Below are 7,701 nucleotides of genomic sequence, written 5' to 3' on the forward strand. Positions count from 1 at the left end.
GTTTATTTTTCCAGAAATTACTCTACTTTCAAGGAAGAAAAAGCTCTGTTGGAAATAAAAGTACAAAGTCTTCTCTTTACTCAGTCATAATTTAACAATGACACTAAATGTGCCCGTCTATTGTAAACCAACACAGGAAGTGAAGCAGACTTGAAGCTGAGCAGCAGCAGGGCATTTGCTAGGAAATCAGGAAAGTGCTTTCTGGCCCATCCACAGAAGCTCCACACTGGAAGTTGGGAAATGTGGCCATGACTGTGTGCTGGAGGGACACATGCTCTTTCCCCTCCAGGGGGCTTTGGGGCTGTGTTTTAAAAAGCCACACATTGTTCTATAAAGCTGCCAAATGTTCCTTACCATTAAAGAATAATCGAGAAGACATGAAAAATAACTGTTCCCCACTATGTGTTTATGGTTCAGAGCACTCGTGCACCAGGCAGCAGGGAGACGGCCATGAGTGGTGCCCTCTGTGTTAACCGCGCCCAGTGGGGCCTGAATTCTCTCGAGCCTGGTTATCATGGGCATTTCCTGGAAACGCTGAGGGTCCTGGAGGCAGAACAAAAGTAAGAGCTTGGTGTCCTCTCACTCAGCACCTGCACTAATTTAGCAGTTGTGACCCTCACACTGGTGTTCTTTCTATCCTTCTAGATTTTTCCTCAAAAGCCATTTCTTCTCAAAGGCTGCCCAGGCTACAAGTCTGTGCTAGACTGATGAGAGAAATTAAAGGAGATCCCTCTGTGCAGTGTTCTGAGTGACAGTGGATGCTGGCACCACACTTCTCGTTCTGCGAACACTTCTATCTCTCTGAAAATTCAGAATCCAAGTAAGACTCTTAAAACAACACCAACAAGAGCAGACAAACTGCCTTGCTTGACCCAGGAAATAGAAAGTGCTCTGCATGCCTTCAGATTCAGACTCAGAGTAGTGGAAGAATGTAACACTTCTGTCAGAGCATGCTTGACTGTGTCCCCAAAAGGTACAGTTATCCATAAACACCCATGTGAAAGAAATCTAAACAATTTTTACTAATAGGACTAAATTTCTGTCCTGTCCTGTCCCCGTTCCACCAGGTGACAGGAAGTTTGCTTTCATGGCTTCCAGGTAACCCCATCACTTGAGGGCCGCCTGAAGCCAGAGTCCCAGGGCCCAGCATTGGCAGCACAGCTGAATGGCCTTGTTCCCACCAGCCAGATACATTACCCTTGGCAGGTCCTCATCAGCAAACCCAATCAGATCCTGACCAGGCCACCTTCTTGCAAGGTCCCTTTAGGCCTGCAGAAGCCCTCTCTCAGGCACTTGTGACTGCATCCTGAGCAGGCACAGAGCATTGATGGGATTTCACATGCCCCAGGCAGTTTCAAGGAACCCTCTAGTCTAGGCAACCTTGCTCTGGTTCTTCCCACCATCACAGCAGGTGTCATCACACCTCCTGCTATGATGTTTGTTGATTTCATAGGATTCACCAAAACAAGTCAACCCCTCACAAATTTTAAATTTTTCTAGAAGCTGGGAAATGTCTATGCCAAACCACCAGTAAGCTATAAATCAGAGTTCACCTTGTCCCTTTGCAGAAATGTATCAACAACTAATGGATATTACATATAGGGTCTTCTAATAATAATTCCAAAGGAAAAATAAAGCCCCCAATTTGGGCAGAGAAAACCGATTTATAATCTAATTGCTACAGCCTCTGACTATCCTATAAGCTTTATGCTTAAAGTCCTTGAAGGCCTGGGCTATTTTTTAATTAAGCTTTATTTTGAGATAACTATCGATTCACCTATAGTCATCAAGAGATCTCAGGTACTGTTTGCTCAGTTCCTTCCAATGGTAATGTCTGGCAAAACTGTAGCACATTGTTAAAGCCACAGTATCAGCATCAATGCAGTAAACACACAGCACATCCTGTCACCACAGGGCCTTCCCTGTATTCTTCCTTTCCCACTCCTCCTCAACCCCTTAATCACTAATGTTATAGTTTTGTATAATTTTGTCATTTCAAGAATTTTATATAAATAGAATTATATATGTGTTACAAATAATATACATATAAATATTATTACATTACATTATGTATATAATATATAATAGCATTAATAACATTATATATATAAAACATTGCATGCATGTAATGTTATGTAATATGTGTGCAACATAATATGTGTTATATGTCATACATAATATACACATGTTACATGGTTGCATTTTTCCCTCAGCATCATCCTCTGGTTATCCATCCAGGTTGTGACTGGATCGGTTTGTTTTTTCCTATTGCTGAGTAGTGCTGCCCAGTGCAGATGACCTCTGTTTGTGTACCCCATCCCCACCCCACCCCACTGAAAGATATCTGGGTTGTTTCCAGTTTGGGATATTGTGAATAAAACTGCTATAAATATCCATGTATCAGATTCATGTGCACATGTCTTTGTCACTCTGGGATACATGCTCAGGACAGCAAAGGCTGGGTCACATGGCAGTAACATGCTTAGTTTCCTCAGTGGCTGTGCCATTTTGTGTTCCCACCATCAAAGTGTGAGCTACCTAGTTTGTCTGCATCCCCAGAAGTGTTTGGGGATCTCATTATTTTACCTTAACCATTCTAATAGGTTGTGGAGATGCCCTGTTATGGTTTCCATCTGCATTTCCCTAATGGCTAATGACAATGATGTTGAACATCTTTTAATGTTTTTATTTGCCATCTGTAAGTCCTTTTCAGTGATTTCATGTCTTTTAACTATTTTTTAATTGGAGTATTTGTTTCTATACTGCTGGGTTTTGAGATTTATTTATAGATTGCTGACACTAGTCATTTGTCAAATATGTAGTTTGCAAAATTTTTCTCCTAATATATACTTTGCCTTTTTATCTTCTTAATGAGCCTTTTGCAAAACAAAATTTTAGTTTTTACAGTTAAATTTTTTTCCTTTTATGTATTATGTTTTTCCTGTCAATTTTAAGAACTCTTTGCCTAGTTGTAGATTCCAAAGATTTTCTCCTGGGTTTGTTTTCCTGAAAGTTTTTAATAAAATGACCCATTTTGTGTTAATTTTTGTATAAGGTATGAAGTTTAGGTCATATCTCCTTTTGCATTTTGATAACAAATTGCTTCAGCAACATTTGATACAAAGGCAGTCCTTTACCTCCATTGAATCACTTTTCCACATTTGTAAAAAAAAAAAAAAATCAGCTGGTTGTATTTATGTGGTTCTGTTTCTGAGTTCTCTATTCTGTCCCACTAATTTTTGTATCTAATCTCTGCCAAAACCAGTCTTGATTATTCTAGCTATGTAATAAGACTGGAAACCAAGTACTTCCTGCTTCTCCTTAGAGGACATCACCACTTCAGAGAGAAATGTTTAAATGAAAACCCTGCAACTTTCTGCCAGCAAATTCACAAGCAGAAGCCTAGGCATTCTCCATCACTGCTTTCTAAGTGGAAAAGATGAGGCTTCCCTTTCAAGGTCCTCGCTCTATGGCAACCCCTTCTGCCTCTTTCAGGAATGTCATTGTCAATCGCCCTCTCCAAGTCCTATGCATTTTTACTAACCCAATCCTGTGCACATGTAAGTATGTTTTATGTCTCTGTCATTTGAAAACACAAAATAAATCCTTCTGACCCAATATTCCCTTTAACCACTGTCCATCCTGTTGCTGTCCTCTCCTTCACAGCTAAAACCACTTGAGTGTCCCCACAGCTACCCTCTTCATACACTCACCTCCTGTTCACTCCTCAGTCCAGTGCGGTTTCCCTTCTGACTCCAGGACTCTGTTGATACAGGTTTCCTCAAAGTGACCATACATTTTGTTGCTAACCTAATGGGAACATCTCCCTGACTGTGTGACTTGGCCGTCTTCTTCTCTCAGTTGCCACAGCCCTACATCCTCCCAGTGTTCCTCTTCCCCAGATGACAGTTATTACTTGTCACTCCTCACCAATTCCTGAAATGTTGGTGTCCTCAAGTTCCTATCCTAGGCCCTCTGTTCTTCTACCCCAATGCCCCTGCTTTCCCAGCTGCAAGCCAGGTATTGTCATTATCCCTCTGTCTCTTCACCAGGGCTGGCTTCCTGAGCAAAGGGAGCAAGTGGCTGTCCTTTGCAGTCATGGGGCCCCCTCTTTAGAAAGTCTTTGGGCACAGTTGTGTGCTTATTTTGAAATTCTTCTTGTTGAGCAAGGATTCTCACACTTGCATCTTGCACTAAGCCCTGCCAATTTTGCCGCTGGTTCTAACACTCCACACACTCAAATTCTTGTTCATTCTACCCACAAAATGTCTCCTGAATCACCCCATTCTCCAAGTCCACTGCCTTCTAGTTGGCTATCATCATCCCTTGCCAAGACTGCAACACTATTTTACTCCAACCGTGCTTCTAATCTTACTCTTCTCCAATTTAATTCTAAGAAATAAAATAGGAGCAGGAAAATTTGAAGCTATGCGTGAGGCTAATACATAAAAGGCAAACCACAGGATCTTTCAACTCCTATTTCAGCTCAACCAGATTTTGGCTATGAGCTTTCTTGCAGCTGATGCAAAGTAAGTAACCTTATTTCATACTGTTTGGCTGTTATATAGGAGTCTCACATTGTACAAACACACTAAAATGTATTTTCTTAATGATGGACACTTAGGTGCTTCCAATATCTGGATAATTTCCAATTATCCAATATTTGTAGATAATGTTGTAATAAACACCTTTATACATGTCTCCCAGTGTGCTACATACCAGACTTTCTTCAAGTACAATTGCTGGATAAAGAGTTTGAACAGTTTCAACTTTACTAGAGAGTGAAATTTCTTCATAATGTTAGAGCAATTTGCATTCTTACCAGCAGAGTGTAAGAAATACAGTGAGTCATTCTTTCCCAAGCTTGGTAATTCAGGAGTAGCCTGATGGATATGCATGTTGACCATGTTACATTTCACTGATTACTATGCAGGATGGCAAACTTTCATATATTTATCAGAATATTAGTTTTCCTCTTCTGATAACCACTTGTTATATTATTTTCTGCTTACAGATTTGCAGGAGTTCTGTATATTCTAGATACTAATGTTTTTCATATATATATATATATATATATATATATATATATATATATAGAAATAACATCAGACAATTCATTTCGCGAATTGTATTAGAACACCCTCCCTACTCATCTGATCTGGCCCCCAATGACTTCTTTCTTTACCAAACATAAAGGAAATATTGAAAGGAAGACATTTGGATGACATTCAGGACAACCCTTATGGCCATTCCAGAAAAAGAGTTCCAAAATTGCTTTGAAGGGTGGACTAGGCACTGGCATCACTACATAGCTTCCCAAGGGGACTGCTTCAAAGGTGACTGTAGTGATATTCAGCAATGAGGTATGTAGCACTTTTTTCTAGAATGAGTTCACGAACTTAATTGTCAGACTCGTAAGTAAAAGGAATTCTAGAATAGATCTCAAACTAACATTAAATACATTCTTTTTAGATTAAATGAAATATTCACTCAAAGGATTAGGCACAGAGTCTGGATATGGTTGGTTTTCACATGGGCATGTGAATCGATGCCCACTTTGCATTTTATTTAAAGACCAAGCTGCTGAGGTAAGTATGTCTTGCCTGCAGCCTACTTGGTGCATGTATGTTGGAAAGATTGCAAGGCAGGAGGAGCTTTCCTACAGATCATCAGAGCTAGTTTACAACTCCCTCCTAATGCCCAGGGGACTATCCAACTTTATCTCAGGTAAGTTTTGAAACGGTGTGAAAATAGTTTCAAAAGGCTTAAGTGAAAGAAATATCCATGTTTTTCCTTCTTAATTTTTTAATAAAAAATATCAGATTAGACAAGTCCAAAAATACATTGACCATGAAATGTGTTTTTTAGTCTCATGCAGATTATGTGAAGTAGCACAAAGGAATGTTCATGTGGAAACATGAGTTACTAATACAAAACTCTAATTGTCATTCCATTAGTGAAGCATTGGTCTCTTCTTCTCACTCTATGGGCTGTGTGGAAAAAAATTCATCCCTGAACCCACAGGACAGTGAACCACTCACAATTATTTTCAATAAAGTTTCCAGAGATGCTGTGTCATATGTCATTTTACACTTTTAAGTGCCTTCAGGACCAAGTTCACTACCAAGATATTGTCAGCCTACATTTCTTACAGCTAACATTCAATTTTGGTATTATATTATGTTTTACATTGATTACATTAATACTCTGTCTTCTTAGATTTGTAGGTCATTATAAGATCTATCTTATCATCTTAGTTCCTATTTTTTTACCAAAGTGGCTCATCCCAGATAGTTCATTCTTTTGTGAGAATGTCCTTTAAAATTATATTTAATAACTCAATGCATCAAGCTGCCTTAAATATTTGTGAGCAAAAATATATAATAAGTTAGTTAATGATTGCGTTACCTTACTTTTTTTAAAGCTAAGAGAGAATGTGGCACATGTCACAGTGAAGTCACCTTGTCGTTTGCATTTTCCACTGTATCACACACAAATAAACACACTCAAAGGTTGGTGTCATGGTGGCAAATGGAAGTGACACTTCCCAGAGGCATTTTCTTTTCCTTTGTTTACACAGTAGGCAGGTGCCATGATTAGACTTGACAGCTTGAGTTTGGAACTGTGAAGGGAAAACCAAAGGACCAGAACTCAGTGAAATGGAAAGGAGAAATGGAGCCAAGGGGTGTGGGGAGGGGCAGGGCCTGTGTGCAGTGACTGGGATCGGTGCCAGGACTATGGGAGCGGCTTGGGGACAAGTTCTGTGCCATAGCTGGCATCCTGTGATGAAAGGGAGCCATGAATGGTTGTGCTCACAGTGCCTATCTGATATATAAGGAGTTTGTTTCCTTTTTGGTGTTAATAACAAGAATTCTGCCATGGAGAGACTGAAATCAGAAGCTATATGCTACACTTCCACTTGTCTCTTATATGACATGTATATACGAGGTCTGACAACTAAGTTTGCAAATGCATCCTAGAAATAGTTCTACATACCTCATTGCTGAATAATCACTACAGACACCTTCGAAATACTCCCCCTGGGAAGCTATGCACCAACACCAGCACCTAGTTCACCCTTCAATGCAATTTTGGAACTCTTTTTATGGAATGGCCATCAGAGCTGTCATTGTATTACCCTTGATGTCCTGAATGTCATCAAAATGTCATCCTTCAGTATTTCCTTTATGTTCAGGTAAAGAAAGAAGCCATTGGGGGCCAGATCAGGTAAGCAGGGAGGGTGTTCCAATACAATTATTTGTTTACTGGCTAAAATCTCTCTCACAGACAGTGCCGTTTGAGCTGGTACATTGCCATGATGCAAGAGCCATGAATTTGGCAAAAAGTTCATGTCGTCTAACTTTTTCATGCAGCCTTTTCAGCTCTCCCAAAGTTGGTTAACTGTTTGTCCAGTTGGTACAAATTCATAATGAATAATCCTTCTGATATCAAAAAAAGTTAGCAACATCATTGCAACAATTTCTCAAACATATTGTATTTCCCCATGTATAAGACACACCTCAATTTTGGGGCCTGAAATTTGAAAACAAATGTATTACGTAAAGTTATTGAACTCAAGTTTTTGGGGTTTTTTAATTATTTTTATTATGAAATACACACTTTTTAGAATTAGTTTCAGCTGTACAACACAGTGCAATAGTTATACTTTTTACCCCTCAAAGTGACAACCCCCCTCCCCCA

Source organism: Hipposideros armiger, unplaced genomic scaffold (genome assembly GCF_001890085.2).
Source record: "Hipposideros armiger isolate ML-2016 unplaced genomic scaffold, ASM189008v1 scaffold_865, whole genome shotgun sequence".
Lineage (NCBI taxonomy): Eukaryota > Metazoa > Chordata > Mammalia > Chiroptera > Hipposideridae > Hipposideros > Hipposideros armiger.